Genomic DNA, 23361 nt, shown 5'->3' with positions numbered 1-23361 from the left:
ATAGTGTGGTGTAAGTAATTCTCAAATAAACCCTTTTTAAAATAAATCATCATGTAGAAGTCATGAAATAAAACAATGTACTTAGGCATTGCTCTTTAAATTTTTTAACCTTAAGTTTTTAAAGAATCTAAGAAAACCAAAAAATCCCTTCTGGAGAAAGGTATACTTTGAATAAAACTTTTGCATTGTAATGAATAGATTATTAAATAGTATTTATAAAGAATTATGTCTCTATAATTATTCATTTTTTAATAAAAATGAATATTCAACTTTTCAAATCAAATTTAAGCTAATAAGAAGAGGAAATTGAAATGTGATTAAAAAGTAAGTTTCAATGAACTGTGCTTGGTCATCAGGCAAGTTGATGTTCATCCATTCAGCAGATATTGATGGAGTGTCTAATATGTGCTGCTGTTCTAGGCACTAGAGCACTAGGCTCTAGGAGTGAACAAATAAATCTCTTCTTTATGGATCTTATGTTCCAGTGGAAGGAGACCACCATAAATACATAAATATAGCATGTTAGTTAGTGGAAGGACCATGAAGGAGCAGCGTAATGATGCAAGGTTTAGGGCAAGTATATAGGGTGGTCAGGGAACATTTGAGCAGAGATTTGAAAGAAGTATGGGAGCAAACCGTATGAATACACTGAAAAAGAGGCTTGGTGTATGCAGGTGGGTGGGCTTATACTTTATGTGTTCCAGAGACTAGGAGGTTAGTTGGTTTGTAGTGAAATGATCAAAGGGGAAATTGTTAGAAGATAAGGTTAGAAAGCTAGGTTAGCGAAAAATCACTTAGGGTCTTTTAGGCGATGGTCAAGAGAGAACTTTAGAGGATTAAGAATTTGTTTTTGGGGCTTCCCTGGTGGCGCAGTGGTTGAGAGTCCGCCTGCCGATGCAGGGGCATGGGTTCGTGCCCGGGTCTGGGAAGATCCCACATGCCGCGGAGCGGCTGAGCCCGTGAGCCATGGCCGCTGAGCCTGCGTGTCCGGAGCCTGTGCTCCGCAACGGGAGAGGCCACAACAGTGAGAGGCCCGCATACCGCCAAAAAAAAAAGAAAAAAAAAAGAATTTGTTTTTGGACATACTAAATTTGTGATGGCATGTGTGGACATGTGAAGTAGACAACTGGATATACTAGTCTGAATTTCAGCAGCAAGAGATTATCATGGCTGTAGATGAAAATCGGTACATCATCATGGTATTTAAAGTCTTTAGATTTAAAGATGAAATCACTTTATAAGTAGGTGTAGGCAGAGAATACATGACGTTGAAGGACTGAGCCAGGAGACACTCCATCATCTAGAGGATTCGGCAAAGGATATAAGAAGTGAGCAGGGAGATAAGAGGAATTGTGTCATGAGCCAAGTGGTAGGTGTTAGAAGGAAGAGGGAGTTATTGTTAATCCTACTGGTAGATTAAGATGAGAACTGATCATTTAATATAGGACTTGGCAACATATAATAGATATCACTAATAACCTTAAGAAGAATAGTTTCTATGTAGTGGAGAGGACAAAAATAGGTAAGTGGGAGATAAGGAAATGAAACATTAAGTAGAGCTACATTTTTCGAGTAGTTTTGCTCTAAAGAGGAGCAGGGCAATGGGGCAATGATTAGAATTGGATATGGGAAGAAAGAAAGAATTTTTCCCTTTAAGATGGGAGGTATTAGATCTTTGCATGCTAATGAAAGCATCTGGTAGAGAGCAAATAATGGAAGATACAGGGAAGAGGAGACACAGTAGAAGAGAAATCCCTGATTCGGCCAGAAGGGAGGTATCCAGTGCAGAGTAGAGGGTTCGGCCTTAGAACAGAGGACAAACATTTCTTCTGCCAAAGGAGGAAGGAAGGCAGAACATGTGGTTTCAGATAGATCCAGGTAGGATGGTAGACTTGGTGTTTGGAGTTCACGGATATTCTATTTTGATCCCTCCTGTATTCTCAGTAAATTAGGAAGCAGCTGAGAATTTAGAGGAAGACATGTTATAGACGTAAAGAAAGGGGAGTTATGAAATTGTTCTCTAGGACAGAAGAAAAGAGAATTGATTAAGCAATCAGTTTTCTAGTAAGTACTAAGAGTTCACATGGGGTAAAATGATTATGAATTTAAATGAGGCAAATTAGAAAGGTTGCTCGTTTTTTTCTCCAGCCATGTTTAGTTGTTTGGCCCAGATGCTGAATTGGCATAAGTTCTATTTCACTAGGGCTGGCATTTTGCACTGCCAATATGACTGAGAGTGAGGGCCAAGGGACTTCACAGTGTCTGTACGAAAGAGTGATTCTAATGACAGAGCATGGGCTCTAATCAGGGTAAGCAGAGAACTGAGGAATTACGCCTTGAGCGCTACACTTGATTTTAACTGCATGTTGGAACACAAAACTGAATATCTTGACTGATAATGGTATGGTAAGGGCAAACACAGCTAGAACCTCCACATTTCACTCTGTTACACAGGAATTCTCCATGTTTCTTTCAGCTGAATTCTTGTCTCTAATTTCTTGATCCTTAATTCAGTGACATTATCTGAGGTGAGGTATGCATTTTTGATAAAGTCTTTCAGAAATGCATTTTACAAGACTACTTTTAATTTTAAAGTTGTTAGACTAGAAATAAGTTTAACAGAGCTTGCAATGTTTTCAAGTGCTTTTCTTTTCTCTAGAGAGACATTTGTTTGACTATTACAGCGAGCTCCATCCTTCAGGTGTTCTTCCTCTGGCAATGAAAATAGGAGTAAAATGTAAAAATTAAACAAACATATTATCTTCAAACAGATATGGATCACTGTTTTCTTTCTAATATGGGCCAAATCTTGCTATTGACACCATGTCCATTTTTTCCCAGTGTAACTAGTTTATTACTAGGTTTCCCTTCATTGTGTGTACGAGACATGTTTGCCCCCTCATGGATGAATCTGGAACTGTCACCATGAATTTTTTCTTGTTTTTATTAGGGAAAAATAGACTGAAAGTATAGATATTGTGGTCAATGGGAATTGTTTTTGAAGGAAATGTTGAGGCTGACCAAAAGAGGTTGAAATCACTAGATGTTTAACCTTCTTCAATTAGTTTCAGAACTTGGGATTATGTTAAGAACCACACTTTAAGTGAGTCTGGAAGAAGATGATAGACAAAAAGTTTAAATTTTGACATCCTTTTAAACTATGAGAACACAGAATTGTGAAGAAAGCTAGTCTCATTCTTATTTAAATATTAAAATGCTTAGTGTTTGTAACTTAACTCAGAAGGATGAGATGGCTTTTCTTAAATTAGTTTAAGATTATATAAATATAAATGAAGGAAAACCTGCCATTGATTAATCTTCACTTGCTACATATAGAATTATACAAGTTATGAGAAAGTCCATTCTTAGGACTGTGTGAACAACAATGAATCTGACTTTCCCTTAAGTGTTTTCCCTAACATTCTAGAAAAATTAACTTCAATGTGCTGAATTAGACATTTATGACTTATTTGCTTGTCACTGTTTTCGTTTCTAGGAATAAGACCCAGTTTCTTTCCTCAAAAGAGTTGCAAGTTGATATAGAGACAAAAATTGCAATAAAGCATAATAAATTCCACTGCAGAAGTTTGTACTTGATATAAATTTATATAAGTGCAAGCAATGTATTTTAAGTTCATTCTAGAGGAGTAGTTCACAATAGCTTCATAGAGGAGAAGACCTGAGCTATCTTGGGAGATGTTTAAACAGATGAGGAGTGGAGCCGGAGTTGGGAAGGCAAAGGCAGTGTAGCCTTAGAATGCAAATGTTCACAGACATGATTTGTGGCTTATTCACCATTCTTACCGACCTAATAAGGACACCTGCTGGTAGCTTCATCATCATCATCATCATGATCACCATCAACATCATCATCACCATCATGTTAATAAAGAATGGATATTTTTGCCAGGTAGTCAAACAAGCTCTTTACGTGTAGCACCTAGATGTGTTCTACGATCCGCCTTATGAGTTCAATCATTATAATTATTCTCATTTTTCACATACAAAAATGAAGACTTAGAGAGATTAAGTAATTTGTTCAAATCTTGGTGTGTGCCCTTTCAACTCCATGCTCTGTACCTCTGTGCTTAACAGGCTAGGATGATTGGTCCATATTAAGGGCTCAAATATTGGTTGATAAGTATAATAATCTCATAAAAGGTAAAGTGAAGTAATCTGCTTTGATGTTTATGATGCAGTTTGGTGAATGCACTTAAGTGCCAATAGATGAATAATAAAAGTTAGAAACACACAAAAAATAGAGAAGAAAAATTCATATATGTATGTCTGTTGGGAACAAAAAATCCTGTTGAATGTCTAACTTCTTAGTAAATATCAGGATATCACATACACATCATTAGGCAGCATCAATGGAGTATCCTCTGTACCTTGCAAGAGGGCACTGTTATAGATGCACAGAAAGAAAATTCATATTTCCTGCACATTATAAATAAGGACATACTATGATCACTCTTTAAGAATGAAGTAATTTGAATTTTTAAATTTTCCTTATCAATTGCTGTATATGAATCATGTTAGGTGAAGAATTATTGGTTGATTGGACATTTTATGTTTTAATTCTTTACAGAAAACAGTAAACAAATCCTTTTAGGCTTAAAATATCACATTCCGCAAATGAGTTATTATACTGAAGAAAGTGATGAATTCAGTAAAGTGTCTGGAATCTAAAATATTGTTATATAAGAAGTAATTGAAGGAACTGGGAATAGATGTCATGAAGCAAGACCAGGAGAGAAGTAGGCGGTCGCTCTAAACTATTTTAGGAGTTGTCCTATGAAAACGGGTTTAGACTGTCCCACACTGAAGATTTTAGACCAAGTAGACAGGTTTAGGTTGATAAAAGGATGAATATTTTGACAAGTAGAACCTTTCAACTATAAAATAGACCGACTACATTATAAACTCAAGAACTCCCAGTTACTGAAGTGCTTTAACAGAGGTTGAAGTTAAGCATTTGGAAAAGTAAGAGCCTTTACAGTGAGAAAATTCTATGATTCTATGGTTTTCAACTCATAAATTTGTGTAGTTCATCCATTTTACTCATTGTATACACTTAAGTATATTGTTCCTTGAAATGGCCATTCAAAGTTGTTTCCTGTGCCACACACTATGAAAGTTAGGGTTGGTCCTGTGTAAATCTTACCCCCATTGAATTAGTATTAACCCTAAACAAGCAGCTTTCTTCCATAAGGAAACAAAAAAAGAGGTTCAGAAATGTCCAAACTAAGTTTTTATAAAACTGTGTTATCAAATCTAATTTATCAAAAAACTTCAAACAGGGGCTTCCCTGGTGGCGCAGTGGTTGAGAGTCCACCTGCCAATGCAGGGGACACGGGTTCGTGCCCCGGTCCGGGAAGATCCCACATGTCGCGGAGCAGCTGGGCCCGTGAGCCATGGCCGCTGAGCCTGCACGTCCGGAGCCTGTGCTCCGCAACGGGAGAGGCCACAACAGTGAGAGGCCTGCGTACCGCAAAAAAAAAAAAAAAAAAAAAAAAAAAAGGAAGATGCAGACCTGTACGCTTCAGGATTTTCTCACCAAAACCCCACACAATTTCTTTACTATTCCAGCCAAGTATGGCCTAGCCCTACCCTCATCCCTGTTTTTCTTGGTTTAGTAATAAAGAAAGAGATGGAAATAAAGAAGAGATATCAGGTAGGAAGTTATAAAATAGTGGGGAAAATAATATCAGTGAAGTCAAGTACCACCACCATTTACTAGTACTGAACTTTCAGCACCAACATTAATATTTTTTCCTGTTATATCTGTAAATGATAATAACTAATATGTACATAACAATTTTCAATTTAATCAAGTCTCATTTTTATAACTAACTACTTCACAACAAGTAACTTGCTAAGGCAACATCAATAGATGAAAAAAGGTAGTCCCTGGCCCCAAGGAATGTTGCCCAGGAAAAGACAGAGATATGTAAACAATACAATCAGAATACAATGTAGCGAGTGCAGCAATCAGGCATGCAGAAGTGCAAGGGTAGCAAAAAGGAGCGTGTGATCACAACACTAAAAAGAAGACTGCACAAAAGACATAATATGTAAACTGAGGTTTGAAAAATGAAGTGGGTTGCCCAGGGAAAAAGGAATTCTTGGAGGAGGGAAAAGCATAAATGAAGACAGTGAATTGTTCATATACTCCAGTAGTGAAGTAGGCAATGGCAGGAGAAATGATTGGACACAGGCGTCATGAATACTTGCATGTCTGCATTTTAGCAAGTCCATTCTAAAGGAAACTTTGAGGATCAACTCGGGGGTGGAGGGCCGTGGGGGGGACAGAACTAGTCATTCCTGCCAGAAACACTGGAACCAGTTTCTACCAACCCACCAAAAAAACGACTTCAAAGGCAACATGGTATCACAGAAAGGGCTTGTTTTTTGGTTTGTTTGTTTTTAGTTCATTAGGCCTCACTGAAAATTCTGATTCCATGATGCACTTGCTTTGGGATCTTGAACAACACTCATAACCTCTGCAAGTCTCAGTGTAGTAAGTTTATGTGATTACCTTCATCTGTAATATCCCTGCAATGCAATTTTAATGGAAACTCAAGTTCAGGTCAAAGACAAGTTTCTCTGTGACTTCTCCTCTGAATTGATTCAAAAGCCGTCTCTCCCGTCCTCATTTGGCTTCTCTTATGGAATCTCACAAAAACTTCTATGACCTCTTTCGTTTTTTTTCTGTTGTTGTTGTCTGTTTGTTTTTTTATTTAAGTACAGTTGATTTACAATGTTGTGTTACTTTCAGGTGTACAGCACAGTGATTCCTTTTTCACATTCTTTTCCCTTATAAGTTATTACAAAATATTGAGTAGAGTTCCCTGTGCCATAGAGGAGATCCTTGTTGTATCTATTCTATGCCTTCTTTGAATGACCGTAGCACTTGTTGTCTGTATCATTTTTATGTCTCTGGTTGCTTTGTGACTGAAAATGAAAAATTTCTATTTTTTCATGTCCTGGCCCTTTCTTAAAAATGTGTTCATTTATGTATTTCAAATTTATTGACTACATCTTAGACACCGTGTTAACTGCTGGTTCTAGATGTTAGTAAAATATAGACCTTCCTGCTCAAATAGTCACAGTATTTGTGGGAAAACAAAAAAATGAACAACCTATGTCTCAAAGAGCTTTGTCATTCCCAAAGAGAACACACCTAGTAGGTACAATAAATACATGTATTATACATAAATGTATAAATAGTTAATGGGATTAAAAACTAGAGATGACTGCTTTTCGATTCTGAGGAAATGATGATTATATTTCACCAGGAGCTCAATACCACTCTGAGAATGAGGGCTTAACCCCCGTCCTGACTCACTGCATCGCTTTTCTGTATAAAAATACACAAGTCTGTATATACGCTCTAGAAAAAGGCTTATCTGGCATGAATTTCAGATAGCAAGAAGAAAACTTCAAGAGGTTCAGACAAGCATCCAGAAGCTCAGATGATAGGCACTAATACAACTTGCTTGACAGGAAAATAGAGCTGTAAATCTCACAAAATTAGATGATCTTTGAAGAATTTCAAAACCTCCTGCTATTAATTAGAAATCCTAGAAGAACCGCTTCCTTTAAAGCATACTGATAATATGCTTTACAGCTTAATATTCAGAAGGCTATGTTTTGGCTAAGTGAGCTTCAGGAAAGAAGGAAACTTGAGGTTCAGTTCCGTCTACTCTGGAACCTCTGGTCAAGACATCTACTTCTGTGCTCAGCCATCTTATCACCTGTAAAATGGAGGCAACGCTAAGAACACATAGTTACACAGATGCTGCACAGTTTCACGTGTCATTGTCCTCTTTTGTTTCAGAAAAACCAATAACATCTAAGCTACGACTGCAAAGAGTGCAGTGTTCCTTGGGGTCATCTAGTGCAGCTCTGTCAAAGGAAAGAAAAGGAAAGGGGCCTAGAATAACTATAATTTTCCCAAGAGGGCACTATTATTTTATGGTAAATCTGAGTCAAGAACCCTGATCTCTTTGATGCCATTCCATTGTTCTTTCGTTGGGTTCTGAACAACCCAGAGAAAGAAAGGGAAATAAAGCTCCTATGTGCTGTGTCACTGGTACAGGACGTGGCAAGATTGGAATTGGAGAACTACATATTAACAGGTATTTGGGAAATCCTTCAAACTAATTAAGATATATACCAGGTACATAAAAAACAGCATGTTTTCTCAAGATGATTCTATGGAATGAACAGAACTGGTAACTGAAGGTGTCTGTGTGCTGCAGTTCTAAACAGGATGGGTGAATGCTTGTTTTCTGGCACCTTGAAGACTCCACCCCAACATACACATTAAAATAAAATTAACATTTCAACTGGGTCATATTTAATTCTGCATGCTCTTGTAAGTCAGCAAAATATTCCATATATCAGTTAAGTTGTCACTCACTTTTTTTTTTTTTTGCGGTACGCAGGCCTCTCACTGTTGTGGCCTCTCACGTTGCGGAGCACAGGCTCCGTACGCACAGGCACAGCGGCCATGGCTCACGGGCCTAGCCACTCCGCGGCATGTGGGATCTTCCCGGACCGGGGCACGAACCCGTGTCGCCTGCATCGGCAGGTGGACTCTCAACCACTGCGCCACCAGGGAAGCCCCATATCTGATTTTTGTATTAGGACTCATCTAATTGTTTATATACATTGGGAAGTAACTCATGTCTTTCTAAGGTGTATATCTTTGATTATATTTTCTATTTTCATAAAGCTTCTTGTATTCGCTACTCAAAACAGGTGTAAATAATGGCTGCATATAACTAATCAATAATCAGCCATTTTGTCCAGATTTTCAGATGTGTTGGTATAAATCTACCATAGTATTCTTCTGTAATTAAAAAAAAACAATTCTGTTTTATAGCTAGTCCCATCTCTATCATATTTGGCAAATATTGCTTATTTTATTGGTCTTTGTAAAGAACAAGCTTTTGGTTTTATTTGTCAAGTTTACTGCTTTTCTTCTCTATTTTTGACTTTTCTCTTGATTAATTTTGTCCTTCTACTCTTTGGGATTTACCTTGTTCTTTTTCTATGTCTACTGTCCATTTCCTGTAGCTTCAAGAGCCATTTTCAACAACTCAGCGAGCTCTGCCGGCTGTGTCATGGTCACTTCATCATATGCCATTAAAACTTAATCTCATACACTGGGTGAAGACTCAGCAGTATTATTTTGCTTTCAAAATTGTTCTATGCCCTTGGATCCTTCTTCTTCTCCTAAATTAGCACTATGATCAGGGGAAATTCTAGTGAGCCTAGAATTCTAGGCTTGCCTTTCCTGCAGTTTCATAATAAAAGAAAACACATTTCCACCCTTTTGATGTTGATCAAAAATTTAGCAACACTTCTTTGCACTGTATTCAAATCCCAAAATATAAGCAAGCCTTCATGCACACAGGCTCACTGAAATGTCATAATTTTAAACTATGTATGACCTGGAACAATGACCTTTCCAGATACTCCACACTCTTCCTAGGTGTTCAGACTTTTTCATTCCTACAACATCTTTTACACATGGTCGATTTGTGTCATAAGTTCTTCCTCACTCCCACTTCTGAGTATATATCCAAAGGAAACATCATCATGATTTGAAGAGATATCTGTACTCCCATGTTCATTGTAGCATTATGCACAAGAGCCAGGGTATGGAAACAACCTAAGTGTCCATAGTAGATTAATGGATAAAGGAAATATGGTATATATATAGAATAGAATATTATTCAACCTTAGAAAAGAAGAAAATCCTATCATTTAAGTCAACATGTATAAAACTGGAGGACACTATGCTAAGTGAAATAAGACAAAGACAAATAGTACATGATGTCACTTATATGTGGACACTAAAAAAATAATGAAATGAGTCAACTCTTCCCTCCCTGGACATTTTCCTCAGCAGAATCTAGCAGCCTCTACTATGAGTCTTATCTTTTTTTTTTTATTGTTTGTACCAGATCACAACCCCAGGGAACCTATGTATTTACCGATGTATATCTACATTATAGTTTACCATTGTTCTTTTCCTTTGTAATTCATTCCTTCCACTTCTGGCATCAGAACCTCATTTTTACTTTGGAGAAGTCCTTGTGATTCAGGTAGGCTGTGTGTCTCCTCCCTAGGCTGTGTGACTTGGGGCTGGCTAGACACAGTGTTTCACATATACTCTATATGTCTTAAGTACTTATTTCTCTGTTTTCCATCATTTTCCCTCCAAATTTTTGTGTAGTTATTTTTTAATTGACATTTGTAATCCTTTCTTTTGTTTGACTAAGGTACTGTTCAACCGATCTTCTGAGCGCTTAATTTCCGCTTTTTTAATTCTAGAAGTTTCTTTTGGTTGCATTTCACAGATAATTTTTGCTTAAATTGTACATGTTGTCCCTTTTTTAATACATTAAGCATAATTTTAAATAATAGTTTCATTGAGATATAATTTACTTTCCATATTATTTAAAGTGTACAATTTAATGTGTTATGCATCTACCACCACAATCAATTTTAGAACTTTCATCCACCCCCCAAAAGAAGAAGAATCTATTATCGGTCACTCACTCCCCCATTTCTCCAAACCCTAGGCAGCCACTAATATACTTTGTCTCTACAGATTTGTTTAGACTGGACATTGCATACAAATGGAATCATACAATTACTTAGCATGTTTTCAAGGTTCATCCATGTTGTTGCATGCATCAGTACTTGATTTCTTTTTATGGCTGAATAATATTCCATGGTGTGGATATTACTATGTTTCATTTATCCATTTACAGTAAATGGCCATTTGGATTATTTCCACTTTGGGACTCTTATGAATAATGCTGCTGTGGTTGGATTTATATGCAAGTTTTGTATGCAGGTCTAGATTTGTTTTTTAAATTAACAGACTATTTTGGAGCAGTTTCTGGTTTAAAGAAAAATTAAGCAGAAAGGACAGAGTTCTCATACCTCCTTACCTCTCTACCCAGTTTCCCCTGTTATTAACATCTTACATTAGCGTAATACATTTGTTATAGTTAATGAACCAATATTGATACGTTATTACTAACTAATGTCCATGGTTTACTTTAGAGTTCACTCTTTGTTTTGTACATTATATGATTTTTGACAAATGTGCAATAACCTGTATCCACCATTACAGAAACATACGCCGGAGTTTCTTTGCCTTGAAAATTCCATGCTTCACCCATCCTTTTCTCCCTCACTACAACCTCTGGCAACCACTGATCTTTGAATGTCTCCACACTTTTGCCTTTTCCTAAATTTCATATAGCTTCAATCATATAATAGGCATGTAGCCTTTGCAGATTGGCTTTTTTTCTCTTAGCAATATACATTTAAGCTTCTTCCATGTCTTTTCATGGCTTCATAACCTTTTCTCTTCATTGCTCAAAGCTATTCCTTTGTACTGATATACCGTAGTTTGTTTATCCATTCACCTATTGAAAAACAGGTGATTTGATTGATTGATTGATTGATTGGTTGATTTCAAGTTTTGGCAATTATGAAAGAAACTGTTATAAACATCCATGTGCAGGTTTTCATGAGGACATAACTTTTCAGTTCCTATGGGTAAAGACCAAAGAGCATGATTACTAGATCACTGTATGGTAAAAGTATGTTTCGTTTTGTTAAGAAACTGCCAAGTATACTGCTAGCAACAGATGAGAATTTCAGTTGTTCTGCATCATCAACAACTCTGGTATTTCAGTGTTTGGATTTTAGCCAGTTGAATAGGTGTGTAGTGGTATCTCGTTATTGTTCTAATTTAAAATTCCCTGATGACATGGAATGTGTAGCATCTTTTCATATGCTTATTTGCCATGTGTCTATTTTCTTTGTTTAATCATAGTTGTTTTGTTTTGTTTTTTAACCAACGCCTACTAACTCTTGTCCTCCTGTGTCTATTTATATTGTCTTTTTTCTTTCTTTCTTTTATTTTTTTTTAGCTTTTGGTCATTTAGTATGGTATGTCCAATTATTTTTTATATTAAAATTGGGCTTAACTTATTTTAGGAAACTATAAAGATACCTCCACATTCTGGATGTTGTTATTGTTCTCTTGAAAAGATTTCCTTTTGCCCATGGCAGACAGTTACTATAGGGACTGGAAACCTTAGTCCATTCTCAGTTTGAGGTAATTGAAAACTGTTTTTCAGTCTGTGTGAAGGGTGCTCTATTTCTGTCTTGTCCTTCCTCTACGGGTGTTGGTTGCCCTTTGGGATTACCATGTGAAAGTTTGGATTCTCCCTATTCCCAACTACCCTTGTACTTGTTAGGCTTTAAATGTAATGGTTTCCCCAGCCCTGTGAGACTAAGGATACGTGTAGCTTGTCATTCCATTAGTTGTTGCTTTTATCTTGAGCTCTTGCCGTTTGGCTTCTGTGGTTACAGTCTTTTGAACTCCTTGGCTTTTCAGCTCCTAGGCTGTATGAGTTGAATCAGCAAATGCCCCAAGGAGAAAAACTGCACCAAGTGTCAAGCTTGCGTCTGTGTTTCCCTTCTCTCCACAACTTGGCCCACATGTCTTGGTGTCTCTCTAATATTCGGATGCTGGCGAACAGATGTTTTCTTACTTTATCCAGGTTTCTAAAATTTCTTTAGACTTCCCTGATCTTATGTTATTATTGAAGTATCATCTCAATTATCCCTAGGGAGAAAATTTACAATTTTATGTTTTATTTTTTTATTTTCTATATTACCTCAGTTTCTGTAGAGACCTTTTACCTGATAGTTCAGTCTAGTTCCTGTGTTACCAGTAAGATGGAGATAGGTGGAGGCTAAGAATATTGGGGGGAAAATCACTGATGAATGATATGTCTCGTTCTTTTTGTTTTTCCTCTCCTTATTTACTCTTGCAGCCTACATTTGCCCTTCTTGATTTGACCTAGTTGCCCAAATAAGCAACCCATTCTGGCAAAGACCTGACTTTACTCTCATAAATGTCTGCATGTTAGGATAAGCTAGATGATGAACACCATGCCAAAGTTCTTTGTGTGACCAGTCAGAATGGCCATCATCAAAAAATCTACAAACAATAAATGCTGGAGAGGGTGTGGAGAAAAGGGAACCCTCTTGCACTGTTGGTGGGAATGTACATTGATACAGCCACTATGGAGTACAGTATGGAGGTTCCCTAAAAAACTAAAAATAGAACTACTGTATGACCCAGCAATCCCACTACTGGGCATATACCCTAAAAAAAACGTAATTAGAGGAAACATGTACCACCATGTTCATTGCGACATTATTTACAATCGCCAGGACATGGAAACAACCTAAGTGTCCATCAACAGATGAATGATAAAGATGTGGCACATATATACAATGGAATATTACTCAGCCATAAAAAGAAATGAAATTGAGTTATTTGCAGTGAGGTGGATGGACCTAGAGACTGTCATACAGAGTGAAGTAAGTCAGAAAGAGAAAAACAAATATCGTATGCTAACACAGATATATGGAATCTAAAAAAAAAAAATTGTTCTGAAGAACCTAGGGGCAGGACCGGAATAAAGACGCAGATGTAGAGAATGCACTTGAGGACACAGGGAGGGGGAAGGGTAAGCTGGGATGAAGTAACAGAGTGGCTTGGACATATACACACTCCTAAATGTAAAATAGATACTAGTGGGAGGCAGCCGCATAGCACAGGGAGATCAGCTCGGTGCTTTGTGACCACCTAGAGGGGTGGGGTAGGGAGGGTGGGAGGGAGACACAAGAGGGAGGAGATATGGGGATATAGGTATATGTATAGCTGATTCACTTTGTTGTAAAGCAGAAACTAACACAGCATTGTAAAGCAATTATACTCCAATAAAGATGTTAAAAAAACAAAAAGTTAGAGAGTAAAAAAATTCAAAAGAATTGGCCACACTCTTCCAACAGATTCTCCAACCTTTAGCAGAATAGAATTCACACTGAATCTGGTTTATGAGTAAAAGACAAGTCAACTTTAAAGTGGATCAGAGATGACAACATTTCTTTTCCATGTGCCTGATTTGGAGCCATATTTCTGCTGACCACTCAAAACCTTCCTCTTGAGTATTCTGTGATATATTAGAACCAGGAATAAGGGATGTTAGTGCTGAAAGGGTCAGCCAGTGGTCTGCGATTTAATTCGCATATCCTTTCTGCACCAGACTCTTAAGATCATTGAGTTAGCCTAAGAATTTTGAAGCTGTAGAATTCAAGAGAGTACAGTACAGTACAGTATGCCAATATTACTATTCTCCTGCTCTGACATTCTCCACTGATGGACAGATGAAGGAGAAGGAAGGGCAGTCAGCAGTAACTGAGAGTAAATGAAACTGGAATATTATAATTCAGTATCATTTGAGTGACTGAATTGGCTGGCAGAGTGTTCTCCATTTAAGGGTGAGGGAAGATTAATTCTGCACATGACACCACTACTGTGTTTATACAAGTTTACTGGGACAGTTGTTTGCCTTGAATTGTTTTCTTCATTCATTTCAGTCAGACAGTTGTGTTAACTGGTTTTCCTTTTTGATGTATGAAATGACTGTTTGACTGAATTTACCATTTAATTTACACTAATGCACTGTAAAAATGATACATTAGTCAAATTGGATTAGCAGGTATGAAAATGTTTACCCCAGAACTAGACAGAAATATAATATTGCCTTCTACAGAAATGTAAATCATATGCCCTGGATTTTGGAGAAATGTTCCAATTTTAATGATTTTGCCACGTTTCAAAAATGTAGGGTCACTGATCCCATAGTAAAAATAAGAAGATCTGTGAAGTCCAGAAAAACACAGTTTTGTGTGACTCTGACAATCACATAACACAAAAGAAAAAACTATGATGACATAAATTTTACGGAGTTTCATACTTATCAACAGGTGTTTCTATGTTAAACTTTTGAGTCTTATTCTAAAAGTTCTTTAGGAACAAACACTTCAAATATATTCATAGAAAACCCTCTTTATTTATAATTCCATTCTTCCAATATTTATAGTTACTATGACAGGCCATTTCTCCACGACCCATCCCATGATTCTCTGCTCCTATTGAACATTTGGAAATTGGAGGCATGAGCAGGAAAGTGAAGCAGTTTTTGAGATTATTGAATAATGCTGATTTTATAAAGACTGCTTTATTCGAAAGTTGACAAACTTATTATGGTACCGATGGTTGGATACTACTCTTAGAGATGAAACAGGTCTTAAGGAATCTTCCATATTCCATTCACCAATCTGTGTTCTTGTTCAAAGCAAAATTAATTCCTTTCAAAATTAACATATTAGCTTAATAATAATTTTTAATCTTAAAATAATCTATCTGTGAGAATGGGAATTTTGGGTAGGAAAAAGTGACAGAAGATGGGACAAAAAGAATTCATAGAAAGACAAAACAGAATTTTTTAAATGGTGGGTACGAACTTCTGTTTCCAACTATATCAGTTTACCTTAGGCCAGATAAATCATAAGCAACATTTGACTGTGAGTGTTAGAAAGCTACTGAGGTAGCCATGACCTAGAAAAGTAAAATAGAGAAAGAAACTCACTGAAGTGAGAACAATATTCTGCACATGCTTTTCTAGCCCCGTCATTTAGAAACTACTGATGAAGAGCAAAAGTCTGAGAAACCAAATGTGGCTCCTAAGAGGTAGAAAAGCCAGTAGATCTTACAACAGTGTCATAGGACTAAGGAAACCAGAGTTGGAATTGAGAAATAACAAGACAGCTAGAATTTTAAGGACCAAAATCACAGAGAGAGTAAAGATTCAGAGAACGGAGCTGGATTTAGCAACAGTGTTCCCTTGCAGTATTTTCCATTTATAATAGGTAGACAAGGCAAGATGCTAAGAAGTCAAACAAAAGCTAACTGAAGTCAAAGCAAAGACTTAGTTGGCTCATAATGCTGTAGAGACAAAATTGGGGTTCAGAACCTATGAAAGATTTGTGGCCCAATGGAAAACTAATGATATGAATTAGGACATTGAAAGTCTCTATGTGTGTGTGTGTGTGTGTCTGTCTGTGTCTGTTTGTGTGTGTGTGTGTGTGTGTGTGTGTCTGTGTGTTAGGAAGGTTGAGGCAACATCTACACTGAACCTTATAAAGAAGGAAAATGAGTATGAAGTTGGTCCAGTGACTGAGGCCAGCTGAGAGCCCAGATCTTCCCCTCTGCTCCCTACTTAAGAATAGGAAGTTCTCTCCTCAAGAAAATACAGTTAACCATTGAACAAGGTAGGGGTTAGAGATGCTGACTCCTTATACAGTCAAAAATCCACATATAACTTTATGGTCGGTCCTTCTTATCTGTGGTTCTGAATCTGAGGATTCAACCAACCACAGATCATGTAGTACTGTATTACTTATTGAAAAAAAATCCATGTATAAGTGGATCTGTGAAGTTCAAACCCAGGTTGTTCAAAGGGCAACTGTAACGTCATTCAGGTTCCCTACAACTTGTCATATCCCAAGTCTGGTATTCACTGAAGAACCACCAAGACTACCAAGAAAAGGAGAATTAGAATAAAAAACAAAACAGAATCAGAATCATAGATGACCTAAACATTAAAGTTCATACATATTTTGGTAAATATTATCAAGTTCAAGAAAATAGATGACAAGGTGGAGAACTTAACTTGACAACTAGAAACTATAAACTGATTGAAGTTGAACTGATAGAATTAAAAATTATACGAAATTTAAAACTCGGTAGTGGATTGGACACAGGTAAAGAGAGGTAAGTGAACTGGAAGATAGAGTAGTAACAATATTAAGACTAAAGCATGGGAAACGAAAAGAATATAAAGTACACAAAAGCGCATTTGAGACATATGGGCCACAGTAAACATTTTTATCATATGTGTAAACTGGAGTCCAAAGAAAAAAGGAGAGAGAGATTGGGATGAAAACAATATTTCAGAAATATTAACAGCTGAGAGTTCTCTAAAACTAAAAAGAGTATATGGAGCCATAATTCAATAAGCACTAAAGAAAGCAACAAGAACAAATACAAAGAAAACCACACCTAAGATCACCACAGTACAATTCATGAATAGTAAAGAAAAACATGACATCTTAAAAGCAGCCCAAGGAAAAAGAGACAGATTACTTTCAAAGGAACAATAGGATTAAGATTACAGCTTTCTTCTCAACGAAACTGACTGGATACTAGAAAATAATGGAATAACATTTTTAAGTGCTAAAGAAAAGAACTGCCCATTGGGAATTCTAGAGGCAGAGAAAATGTTGTTTGGAAGGAAAGATGAAATAAGGAAACTTGCAGACAAACAAAATTTAGAAAATATGTTCTCATCAGAACTGACTGAATTAAATTATAAAGGGAGACCCGCAGGCAGAAGGAAGATTATCACAGACGAAAATAAGGACTTTATAAAGAATTATGTATAACAGAAAGGATAAATAAGTGGATAAACCTAAATAAAATCTAACTGCACAAAAGAGTAATAATAAAATATATCAAAAATTAGAATGCATTAAAACAAATGGAAGAGGAAAAAGTAGTAAAAGAAATTTAAGATCTCAGCATTGCTTGAGAAGCAGTAAAAGAGCTAATAAGTCATGGTACATGTGGAACTGCTACTTATGTAAAAATAACAAGCTAATACAAGGGAAAATGGAATTTGAAGAAATCTAAAAGGAAGAAAGAAGAGCAAAAGGCACATAACAAGGTGGGACAAATAGTAAACGAGGAGTAAACGGTCTATAAGAAAATACATTAACTGTAAATACTCGAATTAAAGGACAAGGATTATTGAAACAAACAAAAAACCTAATTCTATACCACCTACAAGAGACAAGAGTCAGATTGAAAATTAAAGGATTCAAAAATTATGTCCTGGGCTTCCCTGGTGGCGCAGTGGTTGGGAGTCCGCCTGCCGATGCAGGGGGCGCGGGTTCGTGCCCCGGTCTGGGAGGGTGCCACGTGCCGCGGGGCGACTGGGCCCGTGGGCCATGGCCGTTGAGCCTGCGCGTCTGGAGCCTGTGCTCCGCGGCGGGGGAGGACACAGCGGTGAGAGGCCCACATACCGCAAAAAAAAAAAAATTATGTCCTAACAACAATAAGTAAAATTGAAGAAGATTTTTTAATGTTAACATAGATTTGAAAGCAAAAAGTATCACTGGCGATAAGGCAGGATAATAAAACCCAATGTTACTTTACAAGGAATATATTATAAATCTACACTTCAATGCAATAGATGAAGGGAAATTCCAAAAAACTAAGTAGAAATAGAAAAATCTAAACTACCTAGATCAGTAACGTAGAACCACAAGAACAAATCAGCAGATTAGAGAAGATCTGAATACCATCATTAATAACTTTGGCCTACATTTACATAAAACACTGCACCAACAATGATGGAATATATATATTTCGCAGAAATTTTTAGGTGCACATGGCACATTTATAAAATTGACTATATTCCGGTTATAAAACAAGACTCCGAATAAGCAAGAAATTTAAAAATATATAACCAATATTTTACCAGATAGTTGGATATTAAAAACATACTTCTGATCATTATGTAGGTCAAAGACAAAGTCGCAATGGGAATTAGAATTTTATTAATTGAATGATAATGAAAATATGCCATAACAAAACCTGTGGGTTGCAAATAAAGTTGTGGTCACAGAGAAGTTTATGTATTCAAATTATATTCTCTAAATGTAAAAGGGAAAGGAATAAGCAACTAGAAGATAACCTATCACCCTGAGGTAGGCAGCTCCTGAACTGTACCTGGTGGGGAAGGCAGGGCAGAACTTCAGGAGGCCAGCTGAGAGCACGGTGAACGCCATGTCAGGAGCAGTCTCCAAGAAAGAGCATATAATGCACAAAGGGATGACTAAAATATATTTAAGAGCTATCACCTGACTCCTCTTAAGGATGACTTAACGTCGCTGGGGAAAAAATAAGTGCTCGATGTAGAAGGTGAATAGCTTTACAATTCCGAGGAGAATCTTGGTACCAGGACCACACAGTGAAGAACTTTGAGTCCCCGTAGCTAATCCAGCAGAGAGAAAAGGAGAAACAGAGATGCGAGAGAAAATAAAGGGAACTCTTGGTGCAATTTGGTGCTGCTGCAGGCCCAAGTCCAGGTATGTGCTCTCTAGCTCCCCATCTTAAATAAAAGCCACCATGTTCCTCAGTCTTTCAGGTACTTAGAATTTCTCTTTACAACCTGAAAATGGGGTCAGGTTTCCTGTCTGCATTGCTACAGTCCAAAATAGAGGCAGGATGGTTGAAATCTAAGGCTAAGAGTTCATTATGTTAGATATTATATAGCGAGGCAATTTAAAATCTTGAGAACAAAATATATGTACTTGAATAATGTCCATGTTGTAATTTATTAGGAGTAGACTAAGAAATGAAAATACTGTTCAGTTACCTGCCATGGTTTATATTGTGAACATGCACTATATTTGAGAGGAGGGATAGTCTTGTTCATTTTTTGTATTTGCACTTTAAGCATAGCCTGGGAAAACAGATGCAAGGCAAATATCTCTTGAATGAATGAATGAATGAATGAAATACTAAGGTGGGAGAGTCTGCTTGGCAAGAAGCTTTTTAAGGACCCAACAACATGAAGTCCTTTACAACTCTCCAACAACAGATCCTTCAGGCGGTTACCCTGCCCTGTTCCAGATATCAGGCCTGGAAAGGCTACAGAGGACTTGGGAAACCCTGCAATTCAATATGGCTCTCAATGTCCTTGTTGGTTCCAAGGTGGAATCAGGCCTAAATCTCTAAATCTGAATCCCAGGACCCATTTCTGCCCCAATTTGTTTTTCAAAGGCTTTGAGATACTCAGTGATCACTATTTTTTTTTTGGCCGCACCGCGCCGCATGCGGGATCTTAGTTTCCCGACAAGGGATCCAACCTGTGCCTCCTGCGGTGGAAGCTCGGAGTCAACCACTGGACTGCCAGGGAAGTCCCTCAGTGGTCACTCTAAACATAACTCATAGAACACTCTTTTAACTCTCCAGTACAACATTCCTTGATATATTCCAGAATATACCCACCTGTCATTTTCCATGAAGAAACTGGGACTCAGAGTCATGAGTTGCTAAAGGTCACACAGGGGCGAATATGGGGTACTGGACCTTATTCAGCTGGACTCCTGGTCCACTGCTCATGTAAATGATGATTTCATATCCCCCTCCCTCTCCCCACATCTCCCTCTGCACACATCTAAACTACACTCTGGAAGACCAAGGAATCTAAACCAAAGCTCAAACAGAAACAAAACCCGGAGCAAGTGGGAAACGGTCTGATTTGACCCACTAATGGTACAGATAGGGGAAACCGAGGCTCAGAGAATAACAGCGTCTTGCCCAAAGTCATTCAGGGAATCAGTACTAGGTCAGAACTCCCAAGGTTGCCCCAAGTTTTGGAGACAACCTTTGCGCAGTTTTTCCTTTCTGGCTGTTCAGATCACAAATGCCCCTCGCCCTCTCTAAGCGTATGGCCAAAGCTTATTTTTGATGGGGGTCGGGGTTAGGAGTGGGTGGAGGGGTGTTTGCCCAAGACTGGATGTAACGCCACCCAACGCAAGGCCGGACCTGGGAACCCGCTCCCCTCTTCGGCCAGGCAAGCGGCTTCGGCTCAGAGAGAGCGACGGCTCCCACCTCCCCTCCCGCCAGCTACGCCTTTTCCTCCCGCCTCAGGCTCCTTACCCTCCGGCCGGCCGGTCGGGCTGGAAGCTGAGGCCGACGGAGGACGCCGAGCCGGAGGGCATCCGCGGTCTCCAAGGTCCACAGCCTCACGCGCCTCCGCCCTTAGCAACAAGGCGCTCGTCACTAGGGCTGGAGTTCTGGCGAAAATCCTCCGGGCGCCCTCGCCGGCCGCCGAATCGCCGTTCCTCTCGCCTGACGTCTCCCGGGGTCGAGCCGAGAGCGCCCCGCCCTGCCTTCTTACTGCAACAGTGCGTGGACGAAGTTCCAGAGAATAGGATCGATGTGCCCAAGACCGCGCTGCCAGAGAATCTATATAATCCAAGGAAAGAGGGTATCACTGTAATAGCCACGGAGAAAGCACTTAATAAATGTCCTCTTTTAACTTATTCTTCATCCAGATAGAGATGTTGCTTTATTTCTTTGGCGTTTTCCCTGATACCACCCAGGCAGAGATCCCTCTTTGTATACTTCCCCGGGTCTCCCACTTCCCTATTCCTTTCATTCTTTCGTTCATCAAACCTTTATAGCCCATCACCATAGCAAAGAGACCCCGCAGTACTTCTTGAGGTCCAATGGGAAGACAGTTCCGGAAACTGACAGCAGCTACAAGACAAAGTTTTGTAGTTGCAGTCGAATTGCTTCTAGACTAGAGTCTATTCGTCTCTGTATTCTTAGTACAGAGCACAGGGTTTGCTAACGGTTTGTTGAATGTTTGTTGAATGAATGAACCAATGAATAAATGAATGAATGGCAAGGACCTTAGCCAACATTTCTTTCACACCCTAATAGGTGCCTCCTGCAGTGTTGATCTCCCAGCAGAACTGCCTTCAATGACGTGCAGTTTCTGAAAGTTAGGTGTCTGTGGGAATGGAGGTTGGGATGGTGAGGGAAATGTACCTTCACAGAATGTCAGGGCTGGCCATGGCGTCTGTCATCCAACCCAGAGAGGGAATCCCCTCCACAGCCTCCCCATCAGGGTTCCTCTAGCCCCTGTTGATGTTGCCTCAGTGTTGATGCATTCATTACTTTATTAGTCAGTGACCTGTTGTGAGGAGACCTCCCGCCTGACAGGAGCTGTTGTCACTTGCAGCATTGATCTAGTTCAGAGCTGAGGTCTCTCCCTAGAAACTCAATAACAACCTGGCAATCAGGAGAGACTGACTGCTTTGCCCTGGGCTAGGCTCAGTGCAGCCACAGAGTTGACTTACCAGATCCCTGCCGGTAATACGCTCTGGGAATGCAGCCCCTCTGGAAGATGCTTTAGGCTTAAGGCACCTGAGACTCCCAAACTGGTATCTCTAGCCAGACTTCTCCTTAGATCTAAATATACACCTGCTTCCTGCCCATCTCCACCTAGCTATCTAAAAGACACTTTGTCCTTGACATGACTCACACTGGAAACATTATCTTCCCCCCAAACCTGTTCTTCCTCTTTCTCTCTGAGTACTGGGCACCACCATTCATCAATCACGCAAGCCAAGGATCTAGGAGTCATTTGTAACTTCACCCTCTCCTCTTTGTTCCAGAACAAACCCCAAGACCTCTCAATTCTGACTCCAAAATATCATAAAAATAAAAATCTCTCCACTTCTCTCTACCCACCGCCCTGGTTCAGGCCAACATCATCCCAGGGTGTAATGGATTTAAATGGCCACAAGTTTGTTGTAGCTTCTCCTATCAGAGCTGGGCTTGTAACTTCTTTTGACCAATATAATGTGGTGGAAGTGACATTGTGTTACTTTTGAATTTAAGCCTCAAAAGTTCTAGTAGTTTCTGCTCTCATCTTGGAACACTGCTGCCATGGGAAGAAGCCCAGGCAAGCCTGTTTAAGACACATGGCCCAACCAATAGGTAGCACCTAATGCCAGACATATGGCATTTTAGACCATCCAGCCCCAGCTGAGCAATCAGATGACTGCGACCCCAGGAGTAACCATCAGAAAAACAGCCCAGCTGAGCTCAGTTCAGCCCAATTTGCCAACCCACAGAAATGTGAGCAAATAACCAATTGCCATTTTAAGCTGCTAAGCTTTGGGATGGTTTCTTACACACAACAGATAGCTAATATCCAAATTCCTTCATTAGGTCTATAAGGTTTGGTATATACCTTTTGAGCCTCATCTTCCACCTCTACCACCCATACTATATGCTACAGTGGTTGAAACTGCTTGCAGCTCCTTGGCTCTTCAGCTGTCACCTGTGAATCCTTGCATAGTTGTTCCCTCTGCCTAGGGCTCCTTACTTCCTTCACCTATCTCTGCCTAACTATTTATCCTCAGCTTACAGACCATCTCCCTCTCTACCCTCAAGTCTTGCCTACCATTCCTGTCTTCCTCCAGACTGAGTTAGCCAACTTTCCTTTGTGCTTACAAAAACCACACACTTTCCCCAGCCTAGCATAATTTCTCATTTGCTTGTCTTTCTCACTTGACTGGGAGTTCTGTGTGGGCAGTGACTGATTGATTACCCCTGGATCTATTGCTGGTGTCTAACCCAGGGTCTAGCACAGCGCTGCAATAAAACATTCTACTATGATGTTAGTGCCCTGTATCTGCACTGTCCAGTAGCTGGCCCCAAGCCACCTGTGGCTACTGAGCACCTGAAATGTGGCTAGTGCAACTAAAGAACGGCTTTTTAAGTTGTATTCAATTTTAACTTTAAGTAGCCATATG

The 23361-nt window shown here is 38.9% G+C and overlaps 1 long non-coding RNA gene across 1 annotated transcript in view; it reads right to left on the bottom strand.

The window, feature by feature from the left end:
- Positions 1-20704, bottom strand: part of LOC309799839 — a 112990-nt gene extending 92286 nt beyond the window's left edge. The window contains exon 1 of the long non-coding RNA XR_014293355.1: positions 20690-20704. This is a non-coding gene — a long non-coding RNA (uncharacterized lncRNA). The remainder of the gene's footprint in view (positions 1-20689) is intronic.
- Positions 20705-23361: the final 2657 nt, after the last annotated feature.

This window comes from Mesoplodon mirus (genome assembly GCF_964341445.2).
Source record: "Mesoplodon mirus genome assembly, chromosome: 1".
Lineage (NCBI taxonomy): Eukaryota > Metazoa > Chordata > Mammalia > Artiodactyla > Ziphiidae > Mesoplodon > Mesoplodon mirus.
The sequence above is the reverse complement of the archived record's forward strand: the minus strand, read 5'-3'. Positions and strand labels throughout refer to the sequence as shown.